This window comes from Hordeum vulgare, chromosome 1H, assembly GCF_904849725.1.
Source record: "Hordeum vulgare subsp. vulgare chromosome 1H, MorexV3_pseudomolecules_assembly, whole genome shotgun sequence".
Taxonomy (NCBI): domain Eukaryota; kingdom Viridiplantae; phylum Streptophyta; class Magnoliopsida; order Poales; family Poaceae; genus Hordeum; species Hordeum vulgare.
In genome coordinates this window covers 393133708-393157984 of record NC_058518.1, presented here as the reverse complement: position 1 = coordinate 393157984, position 24277 = coordinate 393133708, and positions in this window count along the sequence as shown.

Sequence of the window (24277 nt, the reverse complement as noted above, 5' to 3'; positions counted from 1 at the left end):
ATATCCAATAGCAGCGCGGTGCTTCCTCAGAGTTTTTAGTAACTTCTTCTCTTCACGCTCTGAGAGGAGAGCACTAATAATGACAGGATATATCTCCTTCTCATCAAGATAGGCATACTTAAGAGTATTAGGCAACTGTTTAAGCTCGAACACAGGATCACCCTTTGGTGGGGGGGGGATCCCCAAGCAGTTCAACAGGCAGATTATTCTTGAGAATAGGATTTTGTTCTAAGACAATTCTATCTATCTCATCTCTCTCCTCCATATGCATATCATTTTCATGCTCAAGCAGATATTGCTCTAAAGGATCCGTAGGAGGTACGACAATAGAGGCAAGAGCAATGATTTCATCCCTACCAGACGACTCTCTTTCATGGGGTTGTCTTCCAAACTTGGAGAAGTTAAATTCATGAGACACACCCTCGAAACTTACTATGACAGTCTGCTTAATGCAATCAATGTGAGCATTGACAGTGTTGAGAAAGGGTCTACCAAATATGATGGGACAAAAACTATCTTGTGCAGTACCAAGGACAAGAAAATGAGTAGGATACTTCGTCTTACCACACAGGACTTCTACGTCTCTCACAATTCCCAGAGGGCCGATAGTGTCTCTATTAGCTAGCGTAATAGTGACATCAATGGGTTCTAACTCAGCAGGTGCAATCTCATCTTTGATTTCATCATAGAGAGAACGGGGTATTGAACTAACACTAGCTCCCATATCACATAAACCATGGTAACAGTGATCTCCTATCTTAACAGAAACAACGGGCAGGCCAACTACAGGTCCGTACGTGTCTTTCGCGTGAGGTTTAGCAATTCTAGCGGAGCCCTCACAGAATTTAATAACATGCCCGTCTATGTCTTCGGCTAAGAGATCTTTGATAATAGCAACACTAGGTTCAACTCTAATATCTTCACGGGGTGCAAGTGGTCTAATGTAACCCCTACGTATCACAGTTGGAGCTTTAGAATAATCCTTCATCCTAGCAGGGTATGGTGGTTTCTCAGTGTAAGCACAAGGAACAACAGGATCACTAAAAGCAATGACTTTCTCCTCAACTAGATTGGTTTTGGCTATGTTGCTTTCTACATGAGGATGATATTTAAACCACTTCTCTTTGGGAAGATCAACATGAGCAGCAAAAGATTCACATAGAGAAGCTACTATCTCAGAGTCAAGTCCATACTTAGCGCTAAAATCTCTAGAAGTGTTTGTCTCAACAAAAGATTTAACGCAATCAAACTGGAAATTCATAACTGAGTCCTTACCTTCCTCTAGCTCCCAATCTTCAGAGTTGCGTTTGATTCTCTCCAATAAATTCCACTTGTGATCAATATCCTTCTTCATAAAAGAACCGACACAAGAAGTGTCAAGCATGGTACGATCTTCATGAGAAAGCCGAGCATAAAAGTTTTGAGTGATGATTTCTCTCGAGAGCTCATGTTTGGGGCATGAATATAAAATTGATTTAAGCCTCTCCCAAGCTTGAGCAATGCTTTCCCTATCACGAGGCCAAAAGTTATAAATAAAGTTCCGATCACGATGTACTAAATGCATAGGATAGAACTTTTGATGAAATTCCAATTTCAACCGATTGTAGCCCCATGATCCAGCATCATCACATAGCCTATACCATGTCAACGCCTTATCCTTCAAATATAAAGGAAAGACTTTCTTCTTTACCTCATCCTCGGGCAAACCTGCAAGCTTAAATAAACCACAAACTTCATCTGCATAGATTAGATGAAAGTCTGGATGTGAAGATCCATCTCCTGTAAAAGGATTAGCCAGCAGTTTCTCAAGCATACCCAAAGGAATTTCATAAAAGATATTTTCAGTAGGTACCTCAGGTTGAGGAGCAACTCCTCGTGCTTCCGTTCGTGGTGAAGATACCCCGAACAAACTCCTCAAAGGAAGAGTTTCCATAGTGACAAGTGACAATAAATTTCAGCACAGTATATAGATGTTTCCTTACCAAAGGCGCTTCACTCCCCGGCAACGGTGCCAGAAAAGAGTTTTGATGACCCACAAGTATAGGGGATCAATCGTAGTCCTTTTGATAAGTAAGAGTGTCGAACCCAACGAGGAGCAGAAGGCTCTGATAAATGGATTTTAGCAAGGTAATAACTGCAAGCACTGAAAGTAGCGGTAACAGGTGATTGTGTAGCGAGGTGAAACGTAGCAAGCAAAGAGTAACAAGTGACAACTAGTAGCAATGGTGCAGCAAGTGGCCCAATCCCTTTTGTAGCAAGGGACAAGCCTGAACAAAGTCTTATAGGAGGAAAAACGCTCCCGAGGACACACGGGAATTTCTGTCATGCTAGTTTCATCATGTTCATATGATTCACATTCGTTACTTTGATAGTTTGATATGTGGGTGGACTGGCGCTTGGGTACTGCCCTTACTTGGACAAGCATCCCACTTATGGTTAACCTCTCTCGCAAGCATCCGCAACTACAAAAGAAGAATTAAGACAAATTCTAACCATAGCATTAAACTAGTGGATCCAAATCAGCCCCTCACGAAGCAACGCACAGACTGGGTTTAAGCTTCTGTCACTCCAGCAACCCAGCATCTACTTACTACTTCCCAATGCCTTCCTGTAGGCCCAAATATGGTGAAGTGTTATGTAGTCGACATTCACATAACACCACTAGAGGAAAAACAACATACATCATATCAAAATACCGAACGAATATCAAATTCACATGACTATTATCAGCATGACTTATCCCATGTCCTCAGGAACAAAAGTAACTACTCACAAGGCATAATCATAATCATGACCAGAGGTGTAATGAATAGCATCAAGGATCTGAACATAAATCTTCCACCAAGTAATCCAACAAGCATCAACTACAAAGAGTAATCAACACTACTAGCAACCTTACAAGTACCAATCGGAGTCGCGAGACGAAGATTGATTACAAGAGATGAACAAGGGATTGGAGAGGAGATGGTGCTGATGAAGATGTTGATGAACATGCCTCCCCTCCGACGAGAGGAGTGTTGGTGATGACGATGGCGACGATTTCCCCCTCCGGGATGGAAATTTCCCCGGCAGGATCGTCCTGCCGGAGCTCTAGATTGGATCTGCTCAAGTTCCGCCTCGTGGCGGCGGCGAAACCATGAAAAATCTCCCTATTGATTTTTTCCAGACCAGGACGCTTCATATAGCAAAAGGGGGGGCTAGTGGTCCTTCAGGCAGCCCACAAGCCTGCCCTGCGCCACCAGGGGGGTGGCGGTGGGCAAGCTTGTGGGGCCCTAGTGGCCCCCCTCCGGTAGTTCTTTCGCCCAGTATTTTTAATATATTCCAGAAAAAATCCACATAAATTTTCAGGGCATTTGGAGATGTGCAGAATAGTGGACTAGGATTTTCTCCTTTTCCAGTCCAGAATTCCAGCTGCCTGAATTCTCCCTCTTCAAATAAACCTTGCAAAATAAGAGAGAAAAGGCATAAATATGGTACCACAAGTCATATAACAGCCCAAGAAGCAATAAATATCAACATGAAAGCATGATGCAAAATGGACGTATCAGTCGTCTCTTGAACTTGCGTTGGTTTGCCCCTTGAAGAGGAAAGGGCGATCTAACACAGAGCAGTAAGTATTTCCCTCAGTTTGAGAACCAAGGTATCAATCCAGTAGGAGAATCTTGTCAAGTCCAGAGTACCTGCACAAACACAAAGAGCTTGCACCCAACGCTATAAAGGGGTTGTCAATCCCTTCAAGATTGATTGCAAAGTGAGATCTGAAGGCGGAAAGTGCAACGAAGTAAAAGTGTAAGGCTGAAAATATGGTGTGGAGTAGACCTGGGGGCCATAGTGTTCACTAGAGGCTTCTCTCAAAATAGCAAATATCACGGTGGGTGAACAAATTATTGTCGAGCAATTGATAGAACCACGCAAAGTCATGACGATATCTAAGGCAATGATCATACATATAGGCATCACGTCCGAGACAAGTAGACCGATACTTTCTGCATCTACTACTATTACTCCACACATCGACCGCTATCCAACATGCATCTAGTGTATTGAGTTCATGACGAACAGAGTAACGCCTTAAGCAAGATGACATGATGTACAGGGATAAACTCAAACCAATGATGAAAACCCCATCTTTTTACCCTTGATGGCAACAACATGATGCGTGCCTCGCTACCCCTTCTGTCACTGGGTGAGGTCACCGCACGGTATGAACCCAAAACCAAGCACTTCTCCCATTGCAAGAATCATAGATCTAGTTGGCCAAACAAAACCCACAACGCGAAGAGAATTACAAGGATATGAAATCATGCATAAGAGAGATCAAAAGAAACTCAAATAAGATTCATAGATAATTTGATCATAAATCCAAAATTCATCGGATCTCGACAAACACACCGCAAAAGAAGATTACATCGGATAGATCTCCATGAAGATCATGGAGAACTTTGTATTGAAGATCCAAGAGAGAGAAGAAGCCATCTAGCTACTAGCTATGGACCTATAGGTCTATGGTGAACTACTCACGCATCATCGGAGAGTGTTGGGGATATTATCTGTTGGGTAACATGCCCTAGTTGGGCCGGGTCACCCAAGCTGGCGACTCATCTCCAAGTGGTTCCGGCCTTGGCCCAGCGAGGCCAGGAGTCGTATGACGGTTCAGGACCTTCGGGAGAAGTCCATTGAAGGGAAGATCTCCAAGTCTTGGAAAGATGGCGACTTAGAGATCGGAAGAATCACGATTTATGTAAAGGAAAGGACTCTTGTAAACCCTAAGGACTCGACCCGTATATAAAGGCGAGTCCCAGGGAAGGAGAGGATAGGTTTAGAAATCATCGAGTGCTAGGTCAGGCGAGTTACGCCCCCTTGTAATCGAAACATCATCAATACAAACTCCAAGCAGGACGTAGGCCTTTACCTCCTCACGAGGGGCCGAACCTGGGTAAATCTCTGTCTCGCTCTCGCATAACCCCTTTGAGTCGCCACCAAGGTGCGATGACTCCAACACTAAGTCCTTTCACGAGGACATCTGCCGTGACAAAACCACGATAGTTGGCGCCCACCGTGGGGCCTGTGCACGGTGGAGTCGAGTTCTCAAAGGGAGCCCTACCAGGGTCTGGGAGCTACGTAGCGGGGCTCATGACTCGGAGCCACCGCGGGAAGTACTACATCGATAACTTGCAATGGGGCCCCGAGGCCGATTCGATCGAATCCGGCTACAGAATCCCCTTCGGCAAGCTCAACGTCTTCGTCAGCATGGTTGGATCGCCTATGCCTGAGCCGGACGTCTCCTCCGACATTGTCGAGCCGGCCAGGTACGTCCGTCCTGTCGCGATGCAAAACCTAACCCGTCCGGTCTTTGTTGGGTTCACGCAGGGATCTGAGGAACCAGAACAATCGGTGACCCAGGAGACCACGCCGGTCAACACTGATGACGAATCATCCATGGGCGATTCAGATTCAATTCAGTCTCTACATGGGGGCTGCCTTGGGGGCTTGTCACTAGCCATGGACCTCGAGGTTCTTGACCGGACCCGCCGTCAGATCGCCATTTACATGGCAGGGGCGACTCAGCCCTCGACAAACCCGGCAAGCGGAGATGGGACTGGCGAAACGTCTAGAAGCCCGGCCGCGATCTTGGTGGAGTTAGCGGCGGAGATAACGAGGCTCATGGCGACCCCCATAACGTCAGAAAACCAGGACACGATAAACATGGAGCTAACAAAACTAAGAGATGGGGTGGCAAAGGCTCAGCGGGACGCTGAGGTGGAAGCTGCCAGGATCGAGACCCCGCATGCTCAAATTACCGCTGAGGTAGCTCGCTTGAATACCAAAAACTGGCGGCTCGAAAGGCATCAGCGCGCATCTGATGCCGTCCATCAGCGGAGGCATCAGGGTCGTTTACCCCCTGATCTCAACCCGACCCACCTGTTCGACACTCCACGAACTCCCGGGGCAGGAGACGCCCCGGGGGGACGGTCGGGCCTGCCACCAAACCCGCCGTTTCAGCCAGCTGTGGATCGCGCTCCCCAATTCCAAACACCTCGAGGTCACTTTTCCAACCCGGTGGACAACGTCCTTGACGCAACTTGCCATTTAGAATCCCTTCCGATTCATGGCAACACTCCAGCTGAGATAGAAGCAAGGAACACCATTGAGATGTTGAAGACGACGGTGGTTCAAAACGCCCAGTTCTCACACAGCCTAGATCGGCTGCACTCCACTCCCCAGACAAGCCGCGCCAGGAGTCAACCAGAGGACTAGCCCACCATAACCAGCGGACCGCGACCCTTTCCCCAGGTCAACTCGCCTGATCACCGAGACCCGCCAGGACGGGATCACCCGGACACCCAAGTCGCCCCAGCGCCTCTTGTTGGAAGCGGCAGACAAGTGGGGGTGCCATGCTTGGTCCCTGCCCTTCGCAACGAGCGAATGCCCAAATATTATAAAGGGCCAAGAAAGGTGCCTAACTACACTCCGGACCTTGAGCCGGCGTCATGGGTCGAGAGTTACGAAATCGCCATGGACATGCTCGATGTAAGCGAAGCAGTCTACGCCAGATACTTCACAATGATGCTCGAAGGGACGGCGCGTACTTGGTTAAAAAACTTGCCCCCAACTCCATGCAGTCTTGGGCCGAATTAAAAGAGTGTTTCGTCAAAAATTTCCGAGGGGCCTACAAGCGTCCGATGAAAATAGTCGATTTACAGCACTGCGTTCAACGCCCGAATGAGTCGTCCCACCGCTGGACGCGGCGGGTCGCAGAAATCATTCATTCGTCGGATGGTATCACGGTGGCCCAGGCTGTGCTATTCTTGGAGCAGAACTGCCACTATGAGCCCTTGGTGCAGAAGTTGGGACGACTCAAGCGAAAGGTGCAAGATATGGGGGAGCTAATGGACACCCTCACTAGGTACGCTGAGGCGGACGACACCAAAGATCCAGGAGAAGATGGTGGTAAAGCCAACTTGCCAAGGACAGGCGAGTCATCCAAAAATCATACCCGGTTCTAGGGACGCGCCCGCCATAATCATGGAGCGAATGGCAAAAGAAGGCAGCAGGAATAGTCTTCGGACTTAGTCGCCAACACCAACCCCAACAATGGCAACCAGCGCCAAAAGAAGAATAGGGGTTACAGTGGCAAAAAGCCGCGCAACTATAATGAGTTACTCAAGGGCCCCTGCCCCTAACCACGCCATGGCAGACAGACCGGCGACTCTGGAGGACTGTTACGTGATGCGGGAGTTTCGGGCGGAGGCGATCAAAAAATGGCAAGGCGGCGACCCGGACCAACGGCAGGAACAGTTTGGCGCACCTAATCAACGCCAGAACCCCTTCGGCGGCTTCCCCGAACCCGGGGCTCGGGGCGGCTCGTAGCCAAACAGTGGCCAGTATCCGGTGCATCACCAACGACGGTATAACCCGTCGGGAGTCTTTCAACAACCACCCCCACAGGGGGCTCTGTAGGGGCAAGATGACAATGGCGGTTTCCGCAAAAACCCCAAGCAGTTAAGCAATGGGCAGTACCACATTTTCACCACCAATGCCTGCAGGCGGGATAAAAGGGTGAGTCACCGAGCATACAGTGTATCTGAGTCGGCACTCCCTAGATATCTCCACTGGTCCGAGCAGACTATATCATGGAGTAGGGAGGATCACCCGCCAAGAGTTGACAATCCCGGCGACTTAGCGTTGGTCGTGGCTCCTCAAGTTGGAGGATATACCTTATCGAAGGTACCGATGGATGGTGGTAGCAGCATCAACATATTATACTTCGACACCTTTCGAAGGATGAACCTGTTGGAGAAAGATTTGATGCCCTTAACCACGGTATTCCATGGGATTGTCCCAGCTAAATCGGCGTACCCCATAGGCCGAGTTAGGCTCACAGTTGCGTTCGGAACAGCGTCTAACTACAGGAGTGAGTCGCTTATGTTTGAGGTGGTTAAGTTAAAAAGCCCCTATCATGCGCTGTTTGGGCGGCCGGCTTACGCCCGGTTCATGGCTCGCCCCTGCTATGTTTACCTTAAACTCAAGATGCCTGGTCCTAAAGGACCCATCACGGTTGATGGTGATAGAAGGATTGCAAGAGAGTGTGAAGAAGGGGATGCGGCTTATGCAGAAGTCGCCTGTGCTGCGGAAGAGCTTAAATATCACCAGGCCAATGTTGATCCGGCTGACATGTCACCTTTAAAGAAGCCAATGACAGACGCTGAGCCGCCCCTCAAGTTCAAACCAACACACGACACTAAGACAGTGGATTTCGTCCCTGGCGACTCAACCAAGCAGTTCACTATTGGGGCGGGTCTAGACCCCAAATAGGAAAGCGCGCTCATCGAATTCATCCATGAGAATCGGGACATCTTCGCATGGAAACCTTCTGACATGCCTGGTGTGCCGAGAGAATTCGTTGAGCACCATCTTAATGTTGACCCAAAAGCAAAACTGATTCAGCAATATCTTCGTAGGTTCAATGAGGAACGACGCAAGGCAATCGGGGAAGAGGTTGCCCGTCTCTTGGCCGCCGGATTCATCGTAGAGGTCTTCCACCCCAAATGGTTGGCTAACCCGGTCCTGGTGCTCAAGAAGAACGGTACCTTTCGTATGTGCATTGATTACACGGATCTTAATAGAGCCTTTCCAAAGGATCCTTTCGCCCTTCCCCGCATCGATCAAATAATTGATTCATTGGCGGGATGCGAACGTTTGTGCTTCCTGGACGCTTATTCCGGATATCACCAAATCAAGATGGCCATGGAAGATCAGGAGAAAACAGCTTTTATAACCCCCTTCGGGGCTTTTTGCTATGTGTCCATGCCATTTGGACTCAAGAGTGCAGGGGCGACTTATTAGCGTTGCATCCAAAATTGCCTCCATGGCCAAATTGGACGCAACGTTCATGCTTACATTGATGACATTGTGGTTAAAACCCACAGGAAGGAAACACTACTGGGAGACCTAAAGGAAACTTTTGATAATCTGCAGGTATGCCTGATGAAGCTTAATCCCACCAAGTGTGTCTTTGGTGTTCCTGCAGGAAAATTGTTGGGTTTCCTGGTGTCTGAGCGCGGCATTGAAGCTAACCCGGACAAAATCGAGGCGGTTACTTCCCTTGGGAAACCAGCGAATATCAATCAAGTCCAACGGATGGCGGGTCGTATTGCGGCCTTAAGTCGCTTCATAAGTCGTTTGGGAGAAAAGGCTATTCCCCTTTATCAATTGCTTAAGAAATCTGACCATTTTGTTTGGACAGACGAAGCCAATGAAGCTTTCGAAGCCTTAAAACAGCAGCTGGTCAACCCGCCGGTTTTGGCCGCCCCGAGTGAGAAAGAGCCCATGCTTCTGTATATTGCGGCAAACTCCAAAGTGGTGAGTGTGGCGGTGGTTGTCGAAAGGAAGGAGAGCAAGGGAAGGAATATCCAGTGCAACGCCCGGTGTATTTCATTAGCGAGGTGCTAACTCTTTCCAAGAAGCGATACCCACACTGGCAGAAGTTAGTTTATGGGGTCTTTATGGCAAGCCGGAAGCTCAAACATTATTTCCAAGAGCATCCCATCATGGTGGTTAGCTCCGCTCCCCTCGGGGACATCATCCAGAATCGGGAAGCGACAGGGCGAATCGCCAAGTGGGCAATCGAACTCGGACCGCACCACGTGCGATACACCCCTCACACGGCTATCAAGTCTCAAGCCTTTGTTGATTTCGTCAACGATTGGACCGAGTTACAGATCCCGAAAGACAGGCCTGACCTTACATACTGGACTATTGATTTTGACGGGACTAGACAGTTGGAAGGCTCGGGGGCTGGCGTGGTGCTGATATCGCCTCAAGGAGACAAATTCTGCTATGTCCTCCGACTCATGTTTCCATGTACCAACAATGCTGCGGAATACGAAGCTTTGCTTCATGGCTTGCGACTCGCCAAGGAGATGAACCTTACACGGGTCAGATGTTTTGGCGATTCTGATTTGGTGGCTCAGCAAGTTTGAGGTACTTGGGATTCTCGGGACCCCCTGATGGCGGCTTACAGGAGGGCTGTGTCTGATGTGGCGGGTCACTTCCATGGCTATCAGGTCTATCACATCGATCGACGCCTTAAGCAGCAGCTGATGCCCTTTCACGTCGCCATTCCCAGCGTAAGCCAGTTCCCCCCAATGTTTTTCTAGATACTCTGCATAATCCTTTCGTAAGGTTACCCTCGGAGGAGGAGTTGGCAATACCAGACACTGAGTCTCAGTTTGTGGCGGCTCTCCATGTTACGCCGGATTGGGTTCTTCCGTATCTTACCTATCTCGCCCGAGGTGAGTTACCTTCGGATGAAGTATTGGCTCGCCAAATCGTTCGGTGAAGCAAATCCATGGTGATCATCAATGGCGAATTATATAGACGAAGCACTTCTGGGGTTTTCCAAAGATGTGTTTCCTCCGAAGAAGGATGCGTAATTCTAAACGACATTCATTCCGGAGATTGTGGGCATCACGCCGGGTCACGTTCCTTGGTTTCAAAAGCGTTCCGTCATGGTTTCTTTTGGTTGACGGCCCATGCACATGCAGAGGAGATAGTTCGTCGATGTGACGGATGCCAGCGTTATGGACGACAGGCCCATGTGTCGGCTCAAGAACTAAGGATGATACCTATCACTTGGCCTTTCGCGGTCTGGGGGTTAGACATGGTTGGCCCCTTTAAGATGTCGTCCAACAAAAAAACTCATCTGCTGATGGCGGTTGATAAGTTTACCAAGTTGGTTGAAGCAGAACCTGTTGGAGCTTGCAATGCGGAGACAGCCGTCAAATTCTTGAAAAAATTGATCTTCCGGTTCGGATATCCACACAGCATTATTACTGACAATGGCACTAATCTGTCTCAAGGAGCGATGCAGGAGTTTTGCCATCGTGAGCACATCCGGCTTGATGTTTCTGCAGTAGCTCACCCTAAATCTAATGGACAGGCCGAGCGGGCGAATCAGGAAGTGTTGCGAGGAATCAAACCCCGACTCATGGTTCCCCTGGAATGTACCCCGGGGTGTTGGGTTGAGGAGTTGCCTTCTGTACTATGGAGCATCCGGACCACCCCGAACCGTTCTACGGGTTTTACTCCCTTCTTTCTGGTATATGGAGCAGAAGCCATTCTTCCCACTGACATTAGGCATGACTCACCCAGAGTTGCCGCTTATGTGGAACAGGACAACGAGTTGGCGCGTTAAGATTCTTTGGACGCTTTGGAGGAAGCACATGATTTAGCTGCAGCCCAATTGGCCATTTATCAGCAGGACTTACGGCATTATCACAGCTGCCGGGTCAAGAGCCGAACTTTTCAGGAGGGTGACTTAGTGCTTCGATTGATACAAGATCGTACCGGCATGCATAAGTTATCACCACCATGGGAAGGACCGTTCGTCGTCAGCAAAAGCCTTCGCAACGGGTCCTACTATCTGGTGGATCTACGGCCTGATCGGCCAACCACAGAGGCTGAGTCAACTCGCCCCTCGAACATAGCCCACTTGCGGCCTTATTACACTTGAGCTATTAGCTCTACATTTTGTAAGTTTTTTATTTCTTATGAAGCAATAAAGTTGATGCCTCCCAGCTTGGGGATTTTCCTGCTAATTCATCTTATTGAAAAGTATGGATCTTTATTTTTATTCTTCAACAAGTCGCCCAAGCATGGACGCTATCTATACCAAATAGCTTAAGTCGCCACGATGCGCTTATTACAAAACTGGGTATCGATAAGCCAAAGAGGATCGAAGTCGCACCGAGCGCGCGATTCAAACATAGGCGCCTTATATGATTTTGTGGATTAGGCCGGCTTACTTGAGGGCAGTTTGTTCTCAAGTCGTTTTGTGGTAATAGCGTATACGCTTCTATAATCCTATGACGGTCTTTCCCTTAATCATAGGTCACTTGGGGGCTTCCTCTCACCGAGATCATCCTTACTACCCATTTGGCCTGCGAAAAATTACCGCATTACAAATGGTTATACTGGACTGTGTGTTGGCCGAATCGCCATATGGACCCATGAACTCTCGGCGAGTTACTCCGCTTATGGACCCTGAACTCGCCTTGGTTAAAACATGTCTGGTACCGGCTAGTGCCTCACATGGAAAATAGAGAAACCATTGGTTCACTGAACCCGCTTCACTGAAGCTTGACTCGCGCCTGATCAGCCGGTCTAAATACATCACCTTTTTATACAAAAAGTCTCCCTTGGGTAGCACTTGAGTTTATTTAACTCGTCCTATCCTGTCGCGACCTCATGAGCCGACGAAATTGCTATTGTTTACCTTCCTGGCACTGCCACAAGGTCTTTCAGACTTTTTTCTGACTCGCCTCAAATATCTTGGGTCGGTTATTATTTATTATCATCCATTACTCACTGAGATGATTTGATATATGTTTTTAAGCCTAACAGGTTGATGATCAAAATCATTCTAGCCATGGCGGGTCACGCATCATAAAAACACCTTGAGGGCGGGTCAAGCATTCTAAGGCGCCTGAAGGGCGACATAAGGGTTTTCAAGACATCACAGAAGCAGTTTGATCTCTAAAAAACTTATTACATGGCTCTTATGGCCAAATCTATGAAGGATTATTCTACTCATGTCCTCGGATCAGCCTGCTGCGAGCTCTGGCCGACTTTAATTTGCAAGTCTCCCAGTACCCATTTACACTTGGATAACGCGGCGAACTCATCTTCATCGTTCAGCACTGATGAGAGATCCACCTCCAAGTCAAAAGGATTCTTGGGTCGACGCGGAGTTAAGCTGGTCGTTACAAAGGTTGGCGGGTTAACTTTCTTGTTCTTGTTGTCATAAGCGGCTTGGTATTTTGATAAATCCAAGCTTGCAGCAAGCTGAGTCGCTGCCAAACGGGATTCTTTGACAAGACACTGGTAATCTTCTACAGCAAATTCTGACCCGTCATCCTTGAGCTGGGGAAAGCCTGCCGCTACTTCTTCAGGGTTTATTTCTGGAGCATACGCCAGACACCGACTCAGCGTAGTCAGTGCTCCTTTTCGGGCAGCAGACCGAGTTAGCTCACCAATTTGAGGAGGAAGAGTAGATAAGCAGCCAAGCATCTTCTTCATTGATGTTATGGGTTCCTTGGCACCCATCACTGCTTTCACGGTCAGCACACTTCCGGTATACAGCTGCTCCGTCAACGTGTAAATTGCCTTCAGCATGAGGACACAATCGTTCTGAAGATTGGCGGCTCTCCGACCTGCATAAGGAGTAATGATGGTCAGTGATTTCTACAAGTTATTTATTTACAAAGTGCAAGGTCAGGGTTTGGATTTTACCAAAGACGCCTTGTGCCATGTTGGAGATATGTCGCTTTAAGGCGGCCAGCTCTTGTTGCACAGTATCCAACTTAGCTTCAGCTTTTTCTGCTCGCTTTATCAGGGCATCTTGATCAGCTTGAGCCTTTTTTAAGTCGGCTTTTAGCTTCTCCATCTCAGATAAGATCAGTTGACACTTCTCTCCTGATTTTGCCCAGGCATCCTGCTGATCGGTTAAATTTTTCTTCAAATCGCCAAATGTTGATTCAGCTTGGGTAAGTGATTCCTGTCGAAATATATAGTCAAGAGGCAAGTCTCAGAATTATTGCAAGCAACATCCCTAACACTTGGGGGCTAATGTATAATTTTTTAGACAAATTATACAGTATCAAGACCCGGCTCATCTTTTTACAGATGACCCGGCCCTTGGGGGTTACACGTCGAAAGTTTTTCTTCAATTATCAAGACCTGGCTCATCTTTTTACAGATGACTCGGCCCTTGGGGGTTATAGGTCGAAAGTTTTTCTTCAATTATCAAGAACCGGCTCATCTATTTACAGATGACTCGACCCTTGGAGGTTACAGGTCGAAAGTTTTTCTTCAATTATCAAGACCCGGCTCATCTTTTTACAGATGACTTGGCCCTTGGGGGTTACAGGTCGAAAGTTTTTCTTCAATTATCAAGACCCGTCTCAGCTTTTTACAGATGACTTGGCCCTTGGGGTTACAGGTCGAAAGATTCATTTTACTATTAAGACCCGGCTCATCTTTTTACTGATGACCCGGCCCTTGGGGGTTAATAAGGATAATACAGTATGTGATAAGACATACCTCAGGTTTCTTCTTCAGCATAAGAAGCAGACTTTTTTCCATCTCATAACTCGCCTCCAGGCGACTTGCAAAGCCCGAGCAAAGTTCTCTGAATTCAAGATTTTCATATTGGGAGAGCTTAACCTTGGAAAGTTCATGCTCAATAGCAGGTTGAGCTAATGATGATACATGCTTCGACAAAACTGATGTGGCCGGCTTAGAAAAGCGAGTGCCGGTGATGACCACAGCGTCTGGGTCTTCTGCTGTTTTCAATGGACTTGGCGGATTAGGCGTTTCCATGGTTTCCTTGGGCGAGCTTGGGAGATCCACTTGATCCTCAGGTTTATCTTGGGCCGGGTTATCCTGGATCGGCGCCGATTTTTCAACAGGCTCCGAAGCTGTAATGGGAGTTGACCCACCAGTTTTCCTTTTCTTCGCCTATGCCCTAAAAGGAAAAGGGGGTGTGCTTAAAGAAACAGACATTACCACCATCAGAACAAGGTAAGTGTTATAAAAGACTTACCCTGGGACGCGGATCATCGGTGGAAGTGCTGACATCACTAAGTCACCGGATGAAGGAGGAGAACTCTGCAAAAATAACACTTCAAGATGAGAGCGGGTTATAAACGCGATCCAAAAGGAAATGAAGAGGTTCTATTAAAAGATACCTCATTTTGCCTTTTCTTGGTTTTTGTTGGTAACTCGGACACCAAATTTCTAGAATGACTCCGAGTTTTCCGATTTGAAGCATGTTGCGCTTTCTTCAAAAGGAAATTTGGATCCAAACAAGCATTTGGGTGTGAGAAGGGAACTTTCCCACAAATTCGCCTGGCCGGCTTAGGTGGAGGAGAAGATGAGTCGGAGGAAACAAAAATTACCTCTATGGAGTCTTCCTGGCTTTCATTGTCCTCATTCTACACAAGAGATAGAGAGGCGTAAACACAAAACTATCAACAATGAATGGCGAGTTAAAGAGGATGGATTTTTACCTCTGAAAGTACGTCGCCGACTTGGGATTCATCGGCGTCAGATGGCTCAGTGACGGCGGCTTTGCCCTTGCCCTTGGACTTCTTCTTTGGAGGCGGCCTGGCTTGCTTCAAGGCCATCTTTTTTGGCCTCCTGGACCAGAATTTGTCACCTTTCTGAAATGGCATTTTTTATTATAAGAGGTCATGGCTCAAGTAAAACGGAAGGAATAAAGCAAAAGCGGGTTAAGTTATTTACCTTTGGTGCCGGGTTGATCTTGCAGAACGGCTTAAGACCTATTTGGCCGCACTTGGCCGTGGGTTCGCCGGTCAATTTCTTGATGATGCTTACAATATCATTTTCTGTCAGTGTTGTGTGGAAGTAGCACTAGGGGTGATCCAGGGTGCCATCAAAATCACACATTAATCTGTCCCGGCGACTTAAGGGAAGGATACGCCATTCGACCCAGCAGCGGATTAAGTCAACCCCAGTAAGGCCGTTGTTTGTCAGAGATCTTAACTCGGACGGTACTGGGATAAAATCTGACTCCTCTCCTTCGGTGAGCTTGTCTGGGAGTTTGAAATTTGTTGGAAGGCGATCCTCCCTATAGCCAAGAAGCTTGTTCTCACCCTCAGGCGAAGTCTCCTGGCAGTAAAACCAAGACTCGCCCCAGCCTTTGGGATGGCTTGGCATGGCGAGTGACGGGAATGAACTATCCCTACGGCGTTGGACATTGACACCTCCAAGCTCCAAGCTAGGGCCATTGGAAAATTCTGTCTGGCGATTCAAATGGAAGAAGTACGAGAATAAAGGAACTGAGGGTTCCATCCGCAAATAGGCCTCACAGAACACTTGGAACTGGCATAAATTGCTTATCGAGTTGGGCCCTAAGTCCTGGAGGCGTACATTCATAAAGGTCATGGCATCTCTGAGGAATTTTGATCCGGGCGGTTTAAAACCCCGTTCAAGGTGTTAAACAAAAACAACTATCTCCCCTTCCTTCGGGTTAGGGATCTCCTCTCCTAACCCGGAACGCCAACCGATAACCTCTTGAGGGTCCAGATTCCCCATTTTCACACAGTTGTTAAGGAGAGTTTCATCAACCTTGGTCGGGAGCCAATCACTTCTGAAAACGGTGCCCATGCTACAAAGGGACAAAATTACAGGTAAATTAACACGCCAAGCATCTACTAAATGGTGAAACAGATTCATTCGACTCGCCAAACAATTTGCCTGATAGCTGAGGGAGTTTTTTGACTCGCCGATAAAGGTCCGGGTCAGGATACCAGGGCGACTTATGAAATTCCTACTACTTAAAGGAAAGATGGTTCAGAGCTTCAGTGGTGTCTGCCAAAATGGTGAAGTATGAATCCATAAACAGGTTTCACGCGACACGTAGTAATATATGGATCTATAGAACAGGCAGAATTGAATGCGAAAAGGTGTGGGTAAAACGGCCTATGAACAAGATGAAAACAGTACGGTTGATCCGGTGAAATCCTTTCTAAGTCTGCAAATCAAGGCTAAGCAACTAAGGGTATGGAAAATGTTGTTGTGTTCACTATCGTCACCACCAACTAGCCGGGAATTACGAAGCTATTCGAGATGTTCTAAAGAAACAGTGGACATGAACCTCGAGAAGCTTAGATCTTCCTTCAATGGCGGGAGGTTGACCTGGTAAATGCAGCTGCAGGCATCCGAAGAAAGATTCGCGGCGAGCGTCGCACGTTCAGCAGCTCCCGGACGGCGGCGAAGATCTCGGACGGCGACGAAGATCTCGAAACGGCGGCGAGGCTCTCGGGCGGCGACGGAGCTCTCGGGCGGCGACAAAGTGCTCAGGCGGTGACGAAGCTCTCGGGTGGCGACGAGGCTCTCGGTGCGACGGCGAGGAAGAAGAGGGCGACAAGATGGGTAGGTGGAAATGTGCCCTGTCCCCTCCTCCCGCCTATTTATCAGATCGGGGGCACTGGGATCGAGGCGCCACGAGCGGGAAATGCCAAAAAATATAAAGATTCGCCATGATGGCGCCCCAAAATTTTCGGGATAGCAATGCCGAAGGATCCGTTGGATATTACGTCATCATCTCTTTCGAGATTAAAGGGATAAGAAGGCGCCAACAAGAAGTGGTTCAACGACTTGAGTTTTTCCGCAACAGATGGTGGTTTAAGTGCATGGTGCGTAAAAAGAGTGAGATGAATCGCCCCTAACTGGGTGAGGATATTGGCGTGAAAAATTCAAGTCAACCTAGGGCCTAATGTTGGGGATATTATCTATTGGGTAACCCGCCCTAGTTGGGCCAGGTCACCCAAGCTGGCGACTCATCTCCAAGTGGTTCCGGCCTTGGCCCAGCGAGGCCGGGAGTCGTATGATGGTTCAGGACCTTCGGGAGAAGTCCATTGAAGGGAAGATCTCCAAGTCTTGGAAAGATGGCGACTTAGAGATCGGAAGAATCACGATTTATGTAAAGGAAAGGACTCTTGTAAACCCTAAGGACTCGACCTGTATATAAAGGCGAGTCCCAGGGAAGGAGAGGATAGGTTTAGAAATCATCGAGTGCTAGGTCAGGCGAGTTACGCCCCCTTGTAATCGAAACATCATCAATACAAACTCCAAGCAGGACGTAGGCCTTTACCTCCTCACGAGGGGCCGAACCTGGGTAAATCTCCGTCTCGCTCTCGCATAACCCCTTTGAGTCGCCACCAAGGTGCGATGGCTCCAACACTAAGTCCTTTCACGAGGACATCTACCGTGACAAAACCACGACAGAGAGGTCATGGTGTTGATGAAGAAGCCCTCCGTATCCGAATCCCCCCTCCGGCAGGGCACCAGAACGTGCCCCAGATGGGATCTTGCAGAGACAGAAGCTTGCGGCGGCGAAAAAGTACTTTCGATGATCTCCTGATTTTTCTGGGATTTTAGGGAATTTATAGGCGAAAGTCCTAGGGCATAGGTGGCCCACGGAGCCCACAAGGCAGGGAGGTCCCCCCTGGCTGCGTCTAGGGGGCTTGTGGGGTCCCTACAGGCCCCGTGCCCTGATTCTCAGGCTTCCCGATCTTTTTCTGTTTCGGAAAAAATCTTTTTGGTAGTTTCGTTCCGTTTGGACTCCGTTCAAAATCCTCCTCTGAAAGGGGTCAAAAACATGGAAAAACAGGAACTGGCACTTGGCACTAAGTTAATAAGTTAGTCCCAAAAAATATATAAAAGGCATACAAAACATCCAAAGTTTGACAAGATAATAGCATGAAACCATAAAAAATTATAGATACGTTGGAGACGTATCAAGCATCCCCAAGCTTAACTCCTGCTCGTCCTCGAGTAGGGAAGTGATAAAGACTGAATTTTTGATGTGGAATGCTAACTGGCATAGTTCTCCTTTGCAACTTATTTCATGTGACATGAATGTCCACATCCGTAAGATTAAAAACAATAGTTCGCTATTGACATGAAAACAATAATACTTCAAGCAAACTAGCAAGGTAATTATGAACTTTCGAAATAACAAGGCCAAGGAAAGTTATCCCTACAAAATCATATAGTCTGGCTATGCTCCATCATCCTCACACAACTAATGTAAATCACGCACAACCCCGGTATTGGCCAAGTAATTGTTTTCGCACTCTTACTTTCTCAAACCTTTTATAACTATCACGCAATACATGAGCGTGAGCCATGGATATAGCACTATAGGTGGAATAGAGTGTGGTGGTGGTTGTGAGACAAAAAGGAGGAGATGGTCACATTGACTCGGCGTATCAAAGGGCTATGGAGATGCCCATTAATAGATATCAATGTGAATGAGTAGGGATTGCCATACAAAGGACACACTAGAGCTATAAGTATGTGAAAGCTCAAAAGGAGAACTAGTGGGTGTGCATCCAACTTGCTTGCTCACAAAGACCTAGGGCAATTTTGAGGAAGCCCATCATTGGAATATACAAGCCAAGTTATATAATGAAGATTCCCACTAGCATATGGTACAGACAAAGCATGAAGCTCTCAATCATGAAGAACATGGTGCTATTATGAAGCACAAGTGTGGAAAAAGATAGTAGCATTGTCCCTTCTCTATTTTTCTCTTTTTTTATTTTTTTTTATTTGTTTGGGCTCTTGGGCCTCTTTTTTCTCTCTTTTTTTGTATGGGCTCTTTGGCCTCTCTTTTTTTATTTCCTCACACGGAACAATGCTCTAATAATGATGATCATCACACTTTTATTTACTCACGGCTCAAAGCTTAGAATCATCACACTAGAGCTTAGAATGATGACGGCTCAAAGTATACCGGGATGTGCAATGATCTAGCTTGGCGTATGACGTTGAAACATCTCGCTAGCTATCTTACGATCATGCAATGGCAATATGAGAGTGACGGCACAAGTCATGAGACGGAACGGTGGGAGTTGCATGGCAATATATCTCGGAATGGCTATGAAAATGCCATAGTAGGTAGGTATGGTGGCTGTTTTGAGGAAGGCATATGGTGAGTTTGTGTACCGGCGAGAATTGCGCGGCACTAGAGAGGCTACTAATGGTGGAAGGTGAAAGTGCATCTATACCATGGACTCACATTAGTCATGAATAACTCACATACTTGTTGCGAAAGTTTTTATTAGTAATCGAAACAAAGTGCTAAATGCATACTCCTAGGGTTGGTAGGTGTTAACCATCGCGCGATCCCGACCTCAACACAAAGGATGACAATCAATAGATCAATTATGCTCCGACTTCCTAACATAGCGGTTCACCATACGTGTATGCTACGAGAATCACCAACTTCAACACAAGTATTTCTAGACACCCTACGAACATAACTCTTAATATTACCAAATCCACGTCTCAAAACTAATTGAGAGGAATCAAAACTTCTCTTTCTACTCAATGCACATGAAGATGGAGGTTTTTGTATCCTCTATGGGTACCTATCACCTTTGGGACTATTTTCATAGCATAAGCCAACTACCAAGTCACGCACCGCCGTGCTCTAGAAGATATAAGTGAAGCACATAGAGCAAAATTATCTAGCTCAAAAAGATATAAGTTAAGCACGATGAGCATTCTAGCAAAATCACGATGAGTGCATGTCTCTCTCTAAAGGTGTGCAGAAAGGATTATTGTGACACAACAAAAATAAAAGACTCCTACCATACAAGACGCTACAAGCAAAACACATATCATGTGGTGAATAAAAATATAGCTCCAAGTAATGTTACCGATGGATTGAAGACGAAAGAGGGGATGCCTTCCCGGGGCATCCCCAAGCTTAGGCTTTTTGGTGTCCTTGAATTTGGCTTGGGATGCCTTGGGCATCCCCAAGCTTGAGCTCTTTCCACTCCTTATCTCTTTTTCCATGAGAACATCACCCAAAACTTGAAAACTTCACAATACAAAACTTAAACAGAAACTTGTGATAACATTAGTACAAGAAAACAAACTACCACCACTTTAGGTACTGTAGCAAACTTGAATTATATCTATATTGGTGTTGGGCTACTGTATTCTCACTTTTCCATGGCTAGTACCCCCTGATACTATCCATAGTTTCATCAAAACAAGCAGCCAACTCAACAAAAACAGAATCTGTCAAAAACAGACCAGTCTGTAGAAATCTGTATACTTCGTATACTTGTGGTACCTCACAAATTCTGAAAAATTACGTCTGTCTGGGAAAAAGGCATATCAACCTGCAGCAAAAAGAATCAACTCAAAAGCTCTTTCTGAATAAAAATAAAAGTTTTGTCTTTTTCCAGCAGGATTAAACAACCCTCACAAAGACTAGTCATAAAGGTTTTGCTTGGCTCAAACACAAAAAAACACAATCACAACAGAATTATGATGGTGTGGACGCAACAAAACAGAAATAAAAAGATAAATTCATTGGGTTGCCTCCCAACAAGCGCTATTGTTTAACGCCCTTAGCTAGGCATAAGGCGATAGAATCACGTATCGTCGTCTTTGGTGCTCAAACCATAAGTGGCCATCATCATGGATTCATAAGGCAATCTTAGTTTCTTTCTAGGAAAGTGTTCAATGCCCTTCTTTAAAGGAAATTGAAATCTAATATTCCCTTCCTTTATATCGATGATAGCACCGATAGTCCTTAGGAAAGGTCTACCAAGAATAATAGGGCATGTAGGATTGCAATCAATGTCAAACACAATGAAATCCACGGGTACATAGTTCATATTTGCAATAATAAGAACATCATTGATCCTTCCCATGGGTTTCTTGACAGTAGAATACGCAAGATGCAAATTAAGAGAACACTCTTCAATCTCATTAAAACCCAGAACATCACATAAAGACTTTGGAATCGCGGAAACACTAGCACCCAAATCACACAAAGCATTACATTCATAGTTTTTGATTTTGATTTTGATAGTAGGTTCCCACTCATCATGAAGCTTTCTAGGGATAGAGACTTCCAATTCAAGTTTCTCTTCAAGAGCTTTTATCATAGCTTCGACGATATGATCGGTAAAGGCCTTGTTTTGGCTATAAGCGTGTGGAGAGTTTAGCATGGATTGCATCAAGGAAATGCATTCAATCAAGGAGCAACTATCATAATTGAATTCCTTGAAATACAAAGTAGTAATTTCATTACTACTCAAAGTTTTAATATCTTCTACTCCACTTTTAATGCTTTTAGCATCAAGATAGATGGACTCCGAATCATTGGGGCGCTTTTCAACCAAAGTGGATTCATATCCAGCCCCATCATCATTAGGTTTGAACAAGAAAACAAAGATTCAATGGGAATCACACCAAGCACTTTAAGATCCTCGTGATTCTTATCACGAGAACACACCTTTTTAAGCCATTCATGTCTAGCACGAATTTGGGCGGTTCTTTCTTTGCTCTCAATCATGGAAACAAGCATAGATTTCAAAGTTTCATCCATATTGATCTTGGGAGGAGCACATCTAACTTTCAAAGCATCAATATCACTGACATTATATCAACACTTCTAGCCAAATCGTCAATTTTGAGTAGTTTTTCCTCTATGGACGCATTGAAAATCTTTTGTGAGTTGATAAACTCTTTGATATTACTCTCTATATCAGAGGGTAATCTATTGTAATTTCAATGAGTATTGTTGTAGGAGTTGCCAAAGTTATTAGAGGAGTTACTAGGAAAAGGCCTAGGAACATAGTTTCCTCTAAAAGCATTGTTCTTGCAAAAATTATTCCTACCAACAAAATTAACGTCCGAGACAAGTAGATCGATACTTTCTGCATCTACTACTATTACTCCACACATCGACCTCTATCCAGCATGCATCTAGTGTATTAAGTCCATAAGAACAGAGTAACGCCTTAAGCAAGATGACATGATGTAGAGGGATAAACTCAAACCAATGATAAAAAAACCCATCTTTTTACCCTCGATGGCAACAACACGATGCGTGCCTCGCTACCCCTTCTGTCACTGTGTGAGGTCATCGCACGGTATGAACCCAAAACCAAGAACTTCTCCCATTGTAAGAATCATAGATCTAGTTGGCCAAACAAAACCCACAACTCGAAGAGAATTACAAGGATATGAAATCATGCATAAGAGAGATCAGAAGAAACTCAAATAAGATTCATAGATAATCTGATCATAAATCCACAATTCATCGGATCTCGACAAACACACCGCTAAATAAGATTACATCGGATATATCTCCATGAAGATCATGGAGAACTTTGTATTGAAGATTCAAGAGAGAGAAGAAGCCATCTAGCTACTAGCTATGGACCCGTAGGTCTATGGTGAACTACTCACGCATCATCGGAGAGGTCATGGTGTTGATGAAGAAGCCCTCCGTATCCGAATCCCCCTCTGGCAGGGCACCAGAACGTGCCCTATATGGGATCTGCGAAGACGGAAGCTTGCGGCGGTGGAAAAGTACTTTCGATGATCTCCTGATTTTTTCTGGGATTTTAGAGAATTTATAGGTGAAAGTCCTAGGGCAGAGGTGGCCCAGGGAGCCCACAAGCCAGGGAGGCGCGGGCCCCCTTGGCCGCAGCTTGGGGGCTTGTGGGGTCCCTGCAGGCCCCCTGCCCTGATTCTCAAGCTTCCCGATCTTTTTTTGTTTCGGAAAAAATCTTTTTGGTAGTTTCATTCCGTTTGGACTCCGTTCAAAATCCTCCTCTGAAAGGGGTCAAAAACATGGAAAAAATAGGAACTGGCAATTGGCACTGAGTTAATAAGTTACTCCCAAAAAATATATAGAAGGCATATTAAACATCCAAAGTTTGACAAGATAATAGCATGAAACCATCAAAAATTATAGATACGTTGGAGACGTATCAGAGACCTCCGACAAGATTCTTTGTCTACAAAGTAAAGGAGAAAAACTCAATCGTTGAGCATGTTCTCAGATTGTCTGAGTACAACAATCGCTTGAATCAAGTGGGAGTTAATCTTTCAGATGAGATAGTGATGGTTCTCCAAAGTCACTGCCACTAAGCTGCTAGAACTTCTGATGAACTATAACATATCAAGGATAGATATGATGATCCTTGAGCGATTCGCAATGTTTGACACTGCAAAAGTAGCAATAAAGAAGGAGCATCAATTGTTGATAGTTAGTAAAACCACTAGTTTCAACAAGGGCAAGGGCTAGAAGGGATACTTCATGAAACGGCAAACCAGTTGCTGCTCTAATGAAGAAACCCAAGATTGAACCCAAACCCCAAGACGAAGTGCTTCTGTTATGAGGGGAACGGTCACTGAGGTGGAGATACCCTAGATACTTGGTAGATAAGAAGGCTGGCGAAGTCAACAGAAGTATATTTGATATACATGATATTGATGTGTACTTTACCAGTACTCCTAGTAGCACGAGGGTATTAGATACCGGTTCGATTGCTAAGTGATTAGTAACTCGAAATAAAAGCTACGGAATAAATGGAGACTAGCTAAAGGCGAGGTGACAATAAGTGTTGGAAGTGTTTCCAAGGTTGATGTGATCAAACATCGCACGCTCCCTCTACCATCGGGATTGGTGTTAAACCTAAATAATTGTTATTTGGTGTTTGCATTGAGCATGAACATGATTGGATCGTGTTTATATCAATACAATTATTGATTTAAAGAGAATAATGGTGTTCTTATTTGCTTGAATAATTACCTTCAATGGTTTATTGAATCTCGATCGTAGTGTTACACATGTTCATAATATTGGAGCCAAAAGATACAAAGTAATAATGATAGTACCACTTACTTGTGGCACTCCCGCTTGAGTCAT